The sequence below is a fragment of the Notamacropus eugenii genome, chromosome 1 (genome assembly GCF_028372415.1).
Source record: "Notamacropus eugenii isolate mMacEug1 chromosome 1, mMacEug1.pri_v2, whole genome shotgun sequence".
NCBI lineage: Eukaryota > Metazoa > Chordata > Mammalia > Diprotodontia > Macropodidae > Notamacropus > Notamacropus eugenii.
In genome coordinates, this window is record NC_092872.1 from 161445616 (window position 1) to 161461060 (window position 15445).

Below are 15445 nucleotides of genomic sequence, written 5' to 3' on the forward strand. Positions count from 1 at the left end.
TTCCTTATTAAAAGTAAAACCCTCATATCCCTTCTTTTAGTTTTATGTAAATTTATACATACATTTTTATAAGTACATATTTAATTATGTGAAATTTGTAATTATATAGAAAAATAAAGGGGGATATTATACATATTCAATCCACTGAAGCCAATTTAATCATCTTTTTGTTTGTACAAAGGAAGATATCATCTTTGGAAGGGTCTTTAAGATTTTCAAAGTAGTTTCATTTTTTTGACTCTGTCTCCCAGTTCTGTTGGCTACAGTTTTTAATCCTCAATTCAAGTCTTAAATAACTGTTTGAGATGTCTTCATTTTATTTCCATAAATGCGATTTTGCTTAAACTCTCTTATAATCACCGAGCATCTGTAGAGTGAATTATTTTGTTGCCTGCTGTTCTGAGGGTAGAACCATGCAAACTCCATGCAGACTATTACTGTTGATAAATTCTTGCCTTTTATGGAAAAAAAAAAAGCCCAAAACTTTAGTAGTAGGACTGGGGAGTTGGTGAACCTAGAGCTAAGCCAGAATATCAGAGCGAGGGAGTTAATGCAGAATGGTCATTTTATTACACCTGGTTCTTTGTGACCAGAAGTGGGAGCATGAATGGAAAATGAATGATCTCACTGAAATACCCTTTAATATTGGGTGCTTGGTCCTAGTTAGCACATCAAGTGATGTTCCCCAAGAAAAGTTATAACTGCAAAAATTCTCTCAGTTTAGGGATAAAATTCATCACCCAAGATGTCTTGAATTTTCAGTGAATTTTGGTCTCCATTCATGTTTAAGCTCCTTGCAAGCAGGAAAATAGCTGAAAAGGATGTAAGCAGCAAGTACCATAGAAACACCACCAATCCTGTCCCTCCTCACATGGATGCACTTATTAAAATATGCATCTATGAAAAATATGCCTCCATGAAAAGCTTTTGCAATCCCACTAGGGGAAAACCCTGCTTCATCATCCAGGCTGGTAGCTGGTTCTGTTTGACAGTAAGACTTTCTGTTCTTTAAGTGGTATTGAAAGTGATGTCTTGGATGACATCTTGCTACCTTGGAGTCAGACAAATTTGGGACTCTGAGCTGGGTCTGGTGGTAAATAGAGCATTCGTTTTTTAAATATCAGTCAAGCAATTTCTTTTTTCTTATTTTTTCCACTCTCTCCAAATCCATCCTGAACATGGTCACCTGAAATATCTTCCTGAAGCGTAACTTTTGTCAAGATTCCCCCACTCAAAAATCTTCATTGGCTTCCCTTGGCCTGGAATTGAAGATAATTCACAACAATCTGGTTTCTAACTGATTTCCTTTTTTTTTAAATTTTCTGATTTCTCAATCATGTCACCTTCTACTTCTATCAAAACCTTTACTCCAGCCAGACTGGTATCCCTGACACTAGGACATATGCTTTCAGTCCTTAGTTCAAGCTGATCATCACTAAACTATTCCTAACCTAAAAGATTTAATAAGTGGCAAATAAATTCACTCTGATGAGTATGCAATTAGACTTGCTGGCTGCAATTGTTAAGGAAGTCCCATAACCTCCATAGTCATCAGAGAGAAGTTTGTCATCTATTCCTGGTTCTATCTCTCTGGTGATCAGGTCAACTTGCTATCTTAACAGTCAGAATGAGCTTTGATACCTTACCTTTGATAAACTTTACCTCTTCTACACTTTTAGTGTATTTTCCTGAACTCTAAGCATTTGATCTTAGCAAAATGGTGTTACTCCTTTCAGAAAGAACGTGTGCAATTTTATAGTTACTTTGCTTGACAAAGAAGCAACAAGACATGAAAAATAAACCACTTATTGCAAAATTTCATCTCCTTCCCCTAATTTTCCACACACCCTTGTCAACTTCTCTAAGACAATACAGAAGTTTCTCACAACAGAAAATGCATAGGTCAACTTATTTACTGTCCCTCTGTCTACATGATTCAAAGTTCATCTTCATCTTGTAGACTCAGTAACTTAGGTCCTTGAAATTGATACATGGGGCATAAACTCAGGATAAGAGAGAAATTTCCATGGCCAGTATGTGTCTCAGGTTCAGCTATCTTGTCACAGGAAACAACCTCTAATTTCTTTTCACTGTGGCTAATACATCCTCAAGAAGGAAGGGTATAGACAAGTGCAAACCAGGCAGAGAAGGGAAAAACCCAATCAACCAACCAAAAATTCCTCTTTATTCAACTTCCATTTTACTCCTCTCTCTCTCTCCCTCTCTCTCTTTCTCTCTCTCTCCCTCACACACACACACACACACTCACACTTGTGCACACCCATACATCTAATATGTCACCTATATCCTATTGCCACACCACAAGATTGCCCCTCGATCTGCCTAGTTACCATAAGCAACACAAGCTTGAGTTATGGCAACACTACTGGGGGTGGGGGGTGGGGGTGGGGATACTACTTCTGCTGCTATCCGGCTGGCTTACTAGAATTGATATAGCAATTTAAGGTTGGCCAAGTGCTTCATAGATGTTATCTAATTTGGTTCTCAATATGTCTTTGTGAAGTAGGTACTCTTATTATCTCATTTTATAGGTGAGGAAATTGAGGTAGAGAGGATTTAAGGGACCTACCCAGGATCACATATCTAGTAAATATCTGAGGCTGAATTTGAACCCACATCTTCCAGACACTGCCTCCAGTCTGTCAATAGGCATTCATGAAGTACCTTCCATGTGCCAGTCACTCTGCTTAGCATTTGAGGAAACACAAATACACACACACACACACACACACACACACACACGTGCACGCACACACACACACACACACACACACACACACACTAGTCCTTGCTCTCCATGTTCTTAGAATGTAATGGGGAAAAGAAAATGTAAATTATGTATTAAATCATTTAGAAAGGAAAATAATGGAGATAATCAACAGAAGGAAGGCAGTTTTAAGAGACTTAGAAGGAAAGGGTGAGGTTTTAGCCAGGACTTAAAGAAAGCCTAAAAGTCAGCAGATGGAGATAAGGAGGAAGAGTATTCCATGCATATGAACAGCCAGTGAAAATGCAAAAAGTCAGAAGATGGATGATTGTGTTCGAGGAAATGCAAAGAGATCTGCCTCAGAGGACCAGATATTAAGGGCAAAGGAGCAAAGTGTAGGAAGAGTAGAAAGGTAGAAGGGGATCAGGTTATGGAGCACATAAAACTCCAATCAGAGCATTGTGTATCTGATTTTAGGTGACGGGAAGCCACTGGAGTTCACGGAATGGTGGGGATGTTGGGAATATTGTAACACGGGTAGGCTTGTACTTTAGAGGATCAACTTGTCATGCTTGAGGACAGGGACTATTTTTGGCCTCTTTTTGTATTCCCAAACAATGTACAGTGTCTGGCACATAGTAGGAGCTTGATATATGTTTATTAAATAAATGAATGATAGCTAAATGAAGGATAGATTGAATTGAGGAGTAATTTGAGGCAGGGAGACCCATCAACAGGCAACTGAAATAGGACAATGTCTATTCCTATTCCCAATGTATTGGATTCAATGTCTTAGGCTATCTCCATCCAGACCTGAGGGGACAGAATGTTCAAGGTGCTGGTGGTGTTTGGTGGTTTGATTTTTCTAGGATATGATGTCTCCTGTCTCTCCCTCAAGGTGTCTTGTTAACATAAGATAGGTTAGCTTGCCTGTCTTGAGAGGGAAGGCAATTTATTGCCTTTCTTTTATCCCCAGTGCTTAATATAGCTGTCTGACACCTAGTAAGCACTTAATAAATGCTTGTTGACTGACTATCCAGCTTTTAAAGGCCTTACAACTTATTATTTATACCATAAAAATCATATTTCAACAGTCCTTCATTTGTGAATAAATTGTTTTCTAAAGTCAATTTATGTCACTTATTTAGAACTTGGAATACTTCTCCCTGTGAAGGGAAAATGTTAAACCTGGTGCCTAAAGTTTCCAAAGTAGGTCATAAAAGCCCAGCTAGCCTATAATGAACCTGTGGGCCTTCAGCCAAAAGTTCTATTTCTAAAAAAAGTCATTATGGAATGGGAGTGAGCCTGGGTTTTAAAGGCAGAGCACAATTTGTGCCAGATCCAACAAATTAAAATGACTTCACATTGAACAAAGCTATCTATAGTCATAAGAAAAAATCCTCTAAGTCACTGTTGATCAGAGATAAGCAAATTAAAACAACTGAGGTCCTGTGTCATAACCAGCAGAGAGGTTAATATGATAAAAAGGAAAATGTTTAGTGTTGAAAAGGATATGGGGAAACTGGGACACTAATGCGCTATTGGTAGAGTTGTGAACTGATCCAACCTTTCTGAAGAGCATTTTGGAACTATGCCCAAAGGCTATAAAGGCCATAAAACTGTGCATACCCTTTAATCAAACAATACTACTGCTAGGTCTATACCTCAAAGACATCCAAAAAAGGGAAAAGGACCTATTTGTACAAAAATACTTATAGCAGCTCTGTTTGTGGTGGCTAAGAATTGCCAACCAAAGGGATGCCCATCAACTGGGGAGTGGCTAACCAAGTTGTGGTATATGATTATAATGGAATACTCTTGTGCTATAGGAAATGACAAGCAGGATGATTTCAGAAAAACCTGGAAAGACTTACAAGAACTGATACATAGTGAAGTGAGCAGAACAAGGAGAACATTCTACACATTAACAGCAATATGGATCAGTGAAGAGCTTTGAATGACTTAGCTATTCTCAGCAAAACAATGATCCAAGATGATTCCAAAGACTACTGATGAAGCATAATATCCACCTCTGGAATACAGATATTGATAAAACATTGATAAAATACAGACTGAAGCATGCTATTTTTCACTTTCTTTCATCTTTTTCTTTACTTGAGTCTTCTTGTACAAAATGACTAATATGGAAATGTTTTACCTCTATCTGACTATCATCTCAGGGATGGGGGAGGGAGGGATAGAATTTGGAACTCAAAACCTTAAATAAAAATATCAAAAATCTAGAAAAAATAGCTTCCTATTGGAACAAGGGTCATGAACTTTTACGTTTGTCATCTGCAGATGAGACTGTGTCATGAAACAAAGGCTGTTTTTTAAGAGGAAAAATATTGTGGAGAGGAAGCATTCCTGGTGGGGGGCCACCACAGGATATAGAAAGCACTGCTCTAGAAGCAGGCTTGCCACTGATTGAGGATAAATTGAGGGAGCCAGTTCTTGGCATCGAATAAATACTTAAATGCTTACTGAGAAATTCTTACCCCCAGATGCTACATCCTAGGCAAACTCCTCTGTGATCCTGTCCTAATCCCAGCCTACTGCCCCTTCCGTAACAATGGTCTCCATGAAACATCTTGGGATCTTTTTATATTTTGTTTCCTACAGGTCAGTGGCACAGGGTCTCTCTCCACTTCCTAGAGAATTTGTCTTTAAAAGATAACTTAAGGTTTCACTTCATACTGCTTGAGAAGCCTCATTGCACAGTTGGTAGACTCTAACGTGATTCAGGGATATATGGGTATAACTCCATCTTCTGGCAAACACAGGCTGCATTAACCCTGAGGATATCAATTAAACTCTGAGAGCTGTGGGCTACTAAGCTTATAAACTGTAGAGAAGATAGCGATCTATATTAACGAAGGGAGTTTCTTCATTTGGAAGTTCTCTATACCAATGAAATTAGAGAAGTGGTACCTCATTCATACTGTTTCTCCTGGATATATCTTAGATCCTTTTCCAGTGTTACAAAATTACTTATTTTGACTCTGCCTAGAATATTATGGAATCACAGAATTTGAGAGCTGTAAAGGACCTTCTCATCCAATCCATACACAAAAAGAATCCCAACTACAACATACATGACAAGTACCCATCCAGTCTCTATGTGTGGATAGATAAGGAGAAGGAAATGACTAGCTCTTGAGGTACCCTTTGTCATATTTGGAATAATTCTAATAGAAAGTTTGTTCTGACATTTAACCTACATTCTTTGTAAATTGTACTCAGAGGCAGCTAGGCTGTCATAGTGGATAGATTCCATGGTCTAGAGTCAGGAATACTCATGTTCCTGAGGTCAAATCTGGCCTCAGACACTTAATAGCAGCAGGAACCTGTTTGCCTCAGTTTTCTCATCTATAAAATAAACAAAAGAAGGAAATGACAAACTACTCTAGTATCTTTGCCAAGAAAACCCTACAAGGGGTAATGATGAGTGAGATAGGATTGAAATGAGTGAAGAATCAAACAAAAATCTTCTACCCATTAACTCTGGTTTCACCTTCTGGAACCAAAAAAAAAAAAAAATGAGTCTAATCTTGTCTCCATATGACAGTCCTTCATCTACTTAAAGACAGCTAGCAGTTCCCTTACTCCTCCCCACACAAGTCATGTCTTTTTCAAGCTAAAGAATTCTAATGTCTTCAAATAATTCTGTTATGACATAGGCTCAAAGCCCTTCACCATTCTTGTTGTCCTCCAGATACTCTTCAGAGTGTCCATCCCCACTCTGGTCTATCTACCACTCAACTACCAAAGAAATATTCCTAAAAGTTAAGTCTAACCATGTCACCCTTCCTTCCCACCTACTGCCTTCCCATTCAGTAAATTCCAGTGGTACCCTGTTACCTCCTGACACATTTCAGGCTCTTAATAAATGAATGTCAACCAACTCTCTTGCTTAGCAATGTCTTTAACTGTGGCACCCAGAAAGGAATGGGATACTCCCCATGAGCTCTGATGAAGGCAGGGTAGTAAGTTGGAACTATCACCTCCAGTTTCTGGAAGCCTTGCATCTCTTAAAGTAGCCCAAAGAGCACATTAGATTTTATAGTGTTCATGTCTCACTTTTGACTTGCTGAATATGTAGTTCATTAAACACTCCAGACTTTTCCAAACTATTACAGAGAATAGAAGGTCTACAATCCAGGGACTCTAAGAGGACCTGGCAAGGTTGTGATCTCCTTAAGGGCAGAAACAGTAGTTTCTATCCTTTTAATACACTTCACCACTCCTGGATATAGTTCACCTTCCAATAAATGTCTACTAATTGTCAGCAGAGAAGATAATAGAAGATTCCCAAATATAGGTCTGGAGTCTTATAGCAATCATACACAGGAAGGGGATAATTGAAATTAAGATAGATTTGGTTAGGATAGGGAAATTTGAGTGTTATTACAAAGTCTTCAAATGACTCATTGTGTGTCCTTGGTTGTTGGTGGTAATGGTGACTCACTTTTTTTTTAATTGAACTTTAAGATTTATAGAGAGCACTTTTCTCACAACCACCCTGTGAGAAAGGAAATAGAGGTATTATGACCACTATTATGTAGATGAAGAAACTAAGGTAAAGACAGGTTAAATTACCCAAAGCCGCACAACTTGTTATTGACTGAGATAATAGTTGAACTTGGGCCTCTGACTTCAAATTCATTGTTCTTGATTTCCTTTGCCAAAATAACATTAAAATGGAAAGCTCTCATGACACTCTTTCTCAAATTCATTTTTGCTGCCACCATCTGGGGTACATGCATATATATATATATACATATATATATACATATACATATATATATATATAGAGAGAGAGAGAGATGTAGACATAGATATATAGATAGATATAGATATCTATCTATATATACATATATATACATATAGTTTATATATATAAGTATATTTGTATACATATGTATATATATAGTTAATACACACATATATGTGTATATATATGTGTATATATATATGTATATATATATATATATACACACATATATATATCCCCCTCTCAAGTCTATGCCCTGACTTAAATTCATTCCTATGCTTTTTCTTCTTCCCTGGCAGTATCTTTTTCCCACACGTCCACTGCAATGTACTATCTTCAAAGCCCATTCAAGTGTATAGCTAATGGTCATGATGAAAATCTTGAGATTATACAACTGAAAGTTATAAAATCTGACATTATTCAATTGTTTAGACACAGATTTAATGTTCCTCCTTCCTGGCATGGTTGCAAGGACCTTCACTAACTTGCTTGTCCTCCTCTAATTACTCTCCAGAGTGCCTTTCTCCACTCTAGTTCATGCTCAACTCAGCTTCCATTTTACTATTCCAGTTTCCTTTAAATATTCCCACTCTAGCTCCAATCCATTATTTCACTCTCTTTTCTTGTGAGGTCTCCCAATGCAGAGCTAGGTTCAGCTATTTCCATTTTCAAGGCTCCTGAAGAATAAAAATATTTCCCTGCATGAGCTCCAGGTTTACCCCATGTTCCCTTCAAATCAAAACTGCTTTTCCAAGTAGCCACATGATTCATTAATATGGCTGGCATCCCTTGAACTTTGTACAATAGAAATCTCTCATTGTGAATATTCAGCCCTTTATTCAATTTATCTTAATTACCTACTCATTTCCATTAATACATCCTGGGTTCCCTTTTTTGCCATTACTTGGCTGGTTTCATAGAATTATAGAGCATTAGAGCTGATAGAATCTTAATTTTTATCTAGCCCAACCCTCCCCTCCTCCATTTTATACACAAATGGAACAAACAAAAGCTCCAAGAAACTAAAAAGAAAAATGTAATCCCTATTATAGGTGCCTTACCCAAGATGACATGGATAGTTAGTCATAGTCAGTTTTGGAACTTAAGTAAGTTTCTTTATTCCCTCCTTCCTAACCTTTTCTTTTCAATCTTTTCTACCCTGCTTGGTTCATCCCAGCTTTGCTTAGACCTTACTTCTCCACTCAATCCTCATAAATTTGTGATAGTTTTCTCCCATTCAGTTCTCTCCATCCTAAATCAGATCACTTGGTAGTATGTTGAGGGTCCTCCGCTATCAAGCAGGAATCAGTTCTGGCCCATAAGTACCTAATTAGTGGATTAATTAACTCCCTGTTTAATCCATGTGTATACAACATTAGTTACTAATACCAATCACTCTGAATTTCTGCCTTTGCCAAACTGTCAGGACTTTTGAGTAAGGGGTTTTGTCTTGTTGCTAAACAGCGATATAATGCATACTTTATAGAATTTTCAAAGCCAGTAAAACTAAAGCCATCTTACAGCAATCTTCAGTCTACAACCTAGAATGATGTGGAGAAATTAAGCATGATACATCAAATTTAGTCATTCAGTGAATTAGAAAGATTTCAAGCTTTCATGAGGGAAACCTAAAATTGAAGAAAAAAACTGACTTCCAATATCAAGACTCAAGAGAAGCCTAAAAAGGTAAAAAGGGAAAAGAAAATATAAGGGGTTCAATGGAGTTAAACAGTTTCCCTATTTGGGCTTCCCTACATGGGAAGATGATACTTATAATTCTTAAAAATTATATCACTAATAGTACAGCTAGAAGGAATATGCATAGACAAAGGGCATGAGTATAAGTAGAATTTGAAGGAATGACCTAAAAATAATTAAGGGATGAGACAGAAGAATACCCTGGGTGTAGAAGGAAGGAAGAAGTAGAATGGGGTATATTATTTCACATGAAGTGGTAACAAATATCTATTGCAGTAGAGGGAAAAACAAGGAGTTTTTGGATGAAGAAATCAAAGCTAGCTTACAGGCATATGAAGAAATGTTCTAAATCACTTTTGATTATGTGAGGTACTACCTCACATCTATCAGATTGATTAATATGGCAAAAAAGGAAAAGGTTGGATATTGGAGAGGATGTGGGAAAATTGGGACACTAATGAAGTGTTGGTGGAGTTGTGAACTGATCCAACCATTCTGCAGAGTAATTTGGAACTATGCCCAGAGGGCAACCAAAATATACATACCCTCTGACCCAGCAATACCACTACTAGGTCTGTATCCCAAAGAGATCATGAAAAAAAGGGAAAAGGACCTTCTAATGCTAAGGTAATTTGAAGATCTTCTCTGCCCCTTAATAGGCCCATGTGACCTGCTTTCAGCTTTGACCCAGACCATAGCTTGAGTCACATGGAACTGATGGTGGGAGGAGCTTGCCAAATGGGTGGAGCAGGAAGAGAGTGAGGTGGAACTGAAAGAGAGGGAGCAGGCAGAGCAGAGGCAGAGTGGTGAGCCTGGGCGAGAGAGGGGTATTTTGCCTACAGAAGCTCGTTTGTGAGAAGACTTGATGGTGGGGAGAATTGATGAAGCAAAGGCTTGGGGATGGAAGCCTTCCCTCCATTAGTAATGTGTACAAGCTTCATTGTTACCATGATGACATTGGCTTTCTGGTATCTGAATAAATATTTCACTTTTGAAGAAGAGAGTTTATATTTTGCGAATTTACTCTGGAAATATGCCTACATATCCATAGCAGCTGCTATGGGTATCTCACTGGTGCTACAAATGAAAGCTAGGATAGAATCTTGAAATATAAAGTTTTTACTTGGAGACAGGAATACTCTAGGGAGGGAGATGGGTATCCTGGGATGGGAGGATTTACCTTATTCCTCCCTGGTGAGAGAATGGGCTAAAAGCACTGGACTTTTTGAAAACTGGGAATCAAGGCTAGAGAAAGGAGCAACCAGAGATTTGGAAAGATGTTTGCAAGGAATATCAATAGAATGGGGGAAAGAAATGGCAGGGAAATATAGAGAGGATGGGCATTGTTAATAAACTACCATATGTTAAAGTAGAGACAAACTGCTGGAGGAAAAGGTTCAGCTGAAAAAGGAGTTAGCTGATTTACAAGAGGAGCTTTCTATGCTACAGCCTCCAAACTTTCCTTTATAAGATCAAGCTAAAAAGTATCAGGTGGTAATACAAAAGGCATTTTTGAGAATGGTTCAGAAATAAAAATACAGGGAAAGTTAACAATGGGAAAGTGGATTCAACCCTTGCATTTGTGGGGCCTGATTGGGGCCTAGATACCTGGGAGGAAGACATGTGGAAGGAGAATGAAACAAATGTAGATGATGAGACTTCTAAGAATGTGGGCAAACTTCGAATACTAAAAAGGAAGCAGGAGAACCAGGCAGGGGGAGCACACAGTGTCTAAGGAAGTAACTGAAGGCTTTATTCAGCAGGAAGACACTGATATTTTAGGTTGATTCACCCAAATAATGGAAGAATCATTAGTATCTTGGATGGTGAGAATCCGTGATAAAGGGGTCTGAGGAGTATGGATAGATAACATAGATTGTTTGAAATTTATAGGTATTAGAGTTTTTTTGTACAACAAGCTTTTAGGGATTATCATATTCAAGGAGGTAACAATGGAATTAATCTGTTAGCTTTAGTTGCTGAGGGATGCAGTAAGCAGTATTTCACTGACTCTATATAGCCTAGTGGAGATAGACCTTGGTATTCGCTTAGAGACTGTATAAGAAAATTAAAGGAAGAGGTTATGAAAATGTCAATAATGGTGAGAGATGCTGGTGCTTATCAAAGAACTCCCTTAAGCGTTCCTCAGGAATATAATAGTGAAATCTGCTTCTCCTGCTTATAAACACCTAATTCTGACACTACTTTTGGACGTGCTAGATAAGATTTCACAGTTAAATGACTTAGGGAAATGGGGAAAAAATATATTTCCTCAAGAGAGAAGAATAAGTAGCCCAGGTCTTTCTGGTTCTATGTTTGACCCTTTTTCCATTGAACCAGGGTTAAATTAAAATATAAACAGATCCTGGTAAGATGCATATTGATTTTTAAAAATCCATAAATTAGCATTATCTATCTAATATATTTTTTTAAATGTTATTTATTTTGTCATTTTAATATGGTTTCCACAGGACAAAAGGATGTTGGGGGCCTACAGTTTGACACCTCTGCACTAAATTATGCTGCCTCTCATCTTTGGTAATATTGTACAATATTATTAATTGGTAATATTCACAAACTGAAGCTTCAATATAACACTACCATCTATAAGATGAAATTCAGCATTGGACAAATGTCCCTTAATCTTACTCAAAAAAAACTTAGAAGGACTTTGGCCAGCTGTTGTCTCATTTTTCAGTATGATCCCATGCTGTTTGATCCAGAGATGTTATTGTGAGACTGTCCTTTTTAAAGACCCAACAATTCTTTATTACAAATTTCCTGACTAGTCTAACTCTTACTTTCTCACTTCATCTATCAGTTAATGAACTGTCTTTTCCCCTCAAATGGGATGTGAGTCTTGAGTCTAACACCCAGATTTGCCATCACACCATATCCAGAATTTTTCATCTTGGAGCAATGAGTTGTGGGTTATCTAACTCCGTATGCACTTGTCATAGTTGGATTCATTTAACCTCAGTCACTTTTAATTTCACGTCAGCAAAAATGGCTCAGCAGGTCTCCATGAATCCAAGTTCTTTTTTCTTCTTTCTTCAAAGGCCTTTCTGATACAAACAGGGAGTCCCAGAGCTCACTTCTCATTTATTTCACTGTCTGAATTTAATTTCAACAGATGTACCAAGAATGATAAAACTAAACAGCCTGAAAATAGTGATCCAGTCCTTCCAGAAGAAGATAAAATCTTATTAAAAAACAAAAACATAATTTTTTTAGGACTTCTAATAAGCTCTAGAAGAAGGGGGAAGGAAACTTGTCTGTGCCTGATAGAAAATTTGGAAATGATGACATCCCCTTATTTTTATCCCTAACAGTTTTACAATGCAGATCTTGTGTTTTGGATACAAAATAGTTCAGACAAGGCATAATTGCAGAGAAATTTTTCATTGTCATTTTCCATCACTGGAGGCAGAAACCACCTAGAAGAAGGCCCCCTTTGTTTTCTCTTAATGTCTTTTCAGGTCATTGTACTCTTTCTTTAGGCCTATAGGCTATTTGGTATTAAGATAGAAAGGATCCAGGAAGCAAGCTCCTGATCTTTTATAATCACCAATGATAGAACATAGATTTCCTCCCTCTTCTCCAGCTAGAGGATTATGCTGCCCTTGTGTCCTGGCCAAATGCCAACACATCATTTCATGCTGCCTCCTTATGTTCTCCTTGAAGTTTCAATTGGATGCAGGATTCCTTTTCCCTTCCTGTTCTAGGCTGTTGTGGCTGTACTACTCTCCAGCTGTGTGACAGCTGTCACATTCCAGAGGTAATGCCATTCCACTGACAGCTGAAATGATTACTCTTTTGCACAATACAATGCACAAACCACTCTGGACTTCTTTGTTCTGTGAAAAGTTCTTTAAATGTCAGGTATTATTAATTGTCCTAATTAGGGATGGGAAAACCAAAAGCATTTTTTGAGGTCTGGAGAACTCTCGAGAAACTTTTTTCCCCTGTGAAATATCACTTTTCCAGCTGTCAGCTTCAATTTAAAATTCCAGAATGCTGAGCAAATGGACTAAAGCAATTGCTCCCATAAATGTGCAAGGGGACCCCAAAATCTGGGAGTATCAACCACCTCAGAAATGAAACGTTTTTATTTGTACAGTATTTACACAGTATACTGAAGAAATATGAACATAAATTACCTTTGCTCCTTAAAAAAATTCTTTTTAATAAGAAACAATACCCACCAATTGACATAGAGCCTGGGTGCCTGCAAGAACCTTCCAGTTGTCTATCAGAGGATGAGTGGGGTAGTAGGAAGGTCTTGTGCTCCACAGAGTTTTGTTGTATCTCATTAGGTTCCAGATTTCAATTACGCTGAGTAATTTGGGAATTCCTGGGTCTTAATGAGAAACTCCTCTAACCGCTAATTATTTACATTTTTTTATGCTCTATGACTATTTTAGGAGCCCCAAGAAGTACAATATCCCTACTGATATCCCTGAATGGATTCAAATTAAGAAATACAAACTCACCCCCAATCTGACTTTAACTGGTTTCACCATGTACAATGATTTAAGTCCATAGATGTTCGTCAACTAGAGCTTTCTCCATGCTAGTTGGTCCCATTGACCATTTGGGGCTTTGTTGCTGGAGTACAGGGATAAACACAATGGTCAAGAACCAAAGAAGGAATGGAAATGGAGTAAGGAAGGGGAGAGGGAGAACACAAGAAGGTGAGAGAAGCCATCCAGATACAATTTTACCCCATGGCTAGCTAGAGTAGGATCCTGGGTGGTAAAGAAAGAATTGTTAGGTGCTGTTTATTCTTGAGTCACCTCACTTCTGACAACAACAACAATAATAAACATTTTATATAGCACTTACACTTTGTCGAGCATTGTGCTGAGCATTTTCTGACTATACTACCATCCCTACCTCTTACACTCTATGAACCCACACCTCAAGGACTAGTTACCCAATAGAACTATTTCCAGCTGGTGTCATATGCTTGCCAATCACCCTTAACATGACCTAATGGGGTGGGAACTCACTCTCCTTCTCCCCCCTCCCCAATCAACATCCTATGGCAAAGCTCAGTTCACCCAATGCTTATTACAGACTTATTACTCCATCACTCAACAGATATTTATTAAACACTTCTTCTGTGACAGGAAATGTGCAGGGTACTGGGTATACAAAGACAAAAAGGAGACAGTCCTTCCAACTTTACTCAAGGAATACATTCTATCAGGGGAGACAGCATGCACATAAGAACGTAGAAAACAGTGGATAAAGACAAGGACTGCGAGTTGGGGCCAGAAGTGCCGGGCTCAGCCTGGGTCAAAGGGAGCTGAGTGTATTGTAGGGTAGGGTAGCCACCTCCTCCTCCCTCATCTCCAGCCGTGTTTGGGGGGCGTCATCATTTGTTGCCACCGTTGTTCTCAGGTTCTCAGCTGCCACAGGTCGAGCAAAAGGGCAAAGACAAAGACTACCAAGAAGCACTCAGCGCACAACTTCAAATGTATTTGTATCAATCACAGATTGAGGAATTCAAAGAAACCTTCAATATGACTGATCAGAACAGAGATAGTTTCATTGACAAGAAGATTTACATGATATGCTTGTTCCCTTAGGAAAGGATCCAACTGATGAGTACCTAGATGCCATGATGAATGAAGCTCCAGGTCCTGTATATTTTACTATGTTCCTCACAATGTTTGGGGAAAAATTAAATGGAACAGATTCCGAAGACGTCATCAGAAATGCTTTTGCTTGCTGTGATGAAGAAGCTACAGGTACCATTCAGGAAGATTACTTGAGAGAATTGCTGAAAAAAACAATGGGAGACAGGTTCACAGATGAAGAAGTAGATGAGCTGTATAGAGAGACGTCTATTGACAAAAAGGGAAATTTCAGTTATATAGAGTTCACACGCATTCTTAAACATGGAACAAAAGACAAAGATGGCTAAAAGGAAATGTCAAATTCATGTCAACAGTTCTTATTTTCACTTTGTTTATTACTGAGACTTTCTGATACTGCTTACATGCACTCAGCTTTACTTCTTTTGCCTCTCATGTATTTATTCCAAGCCATTTGAGGTACACTTGCACCTCTGTAATCTGACTGGAAAAAGGTTATCACTTTTTAAAATAGAATTGGAGAAATGATCATGGATTTGCGAAAGTCTAAAGGGAAAAAAATATCAAATTTCTGGTTTAGCTGAATTTTTTTTACACTTTTTGTAATAAATACTTTTAAAATTAAAAAAAAGACAAAGACTG

At 38.1% G+C, this 15445-nt stretch overlaps 1 pseudogene; it reads left to right on the forward strand.

The window, feature by feature from the left end:
• LOC140509252 (myosin regulatory light polypeptide 9 pseudogene) overlaps positions 1-15182 on the forward strand; it is a 36675-nt pseudogene extending 21493 nt beyond the window's left edge.
• The last annotated feature ends 263 nt before the right edge of the window (positions 15183-15445 follow it).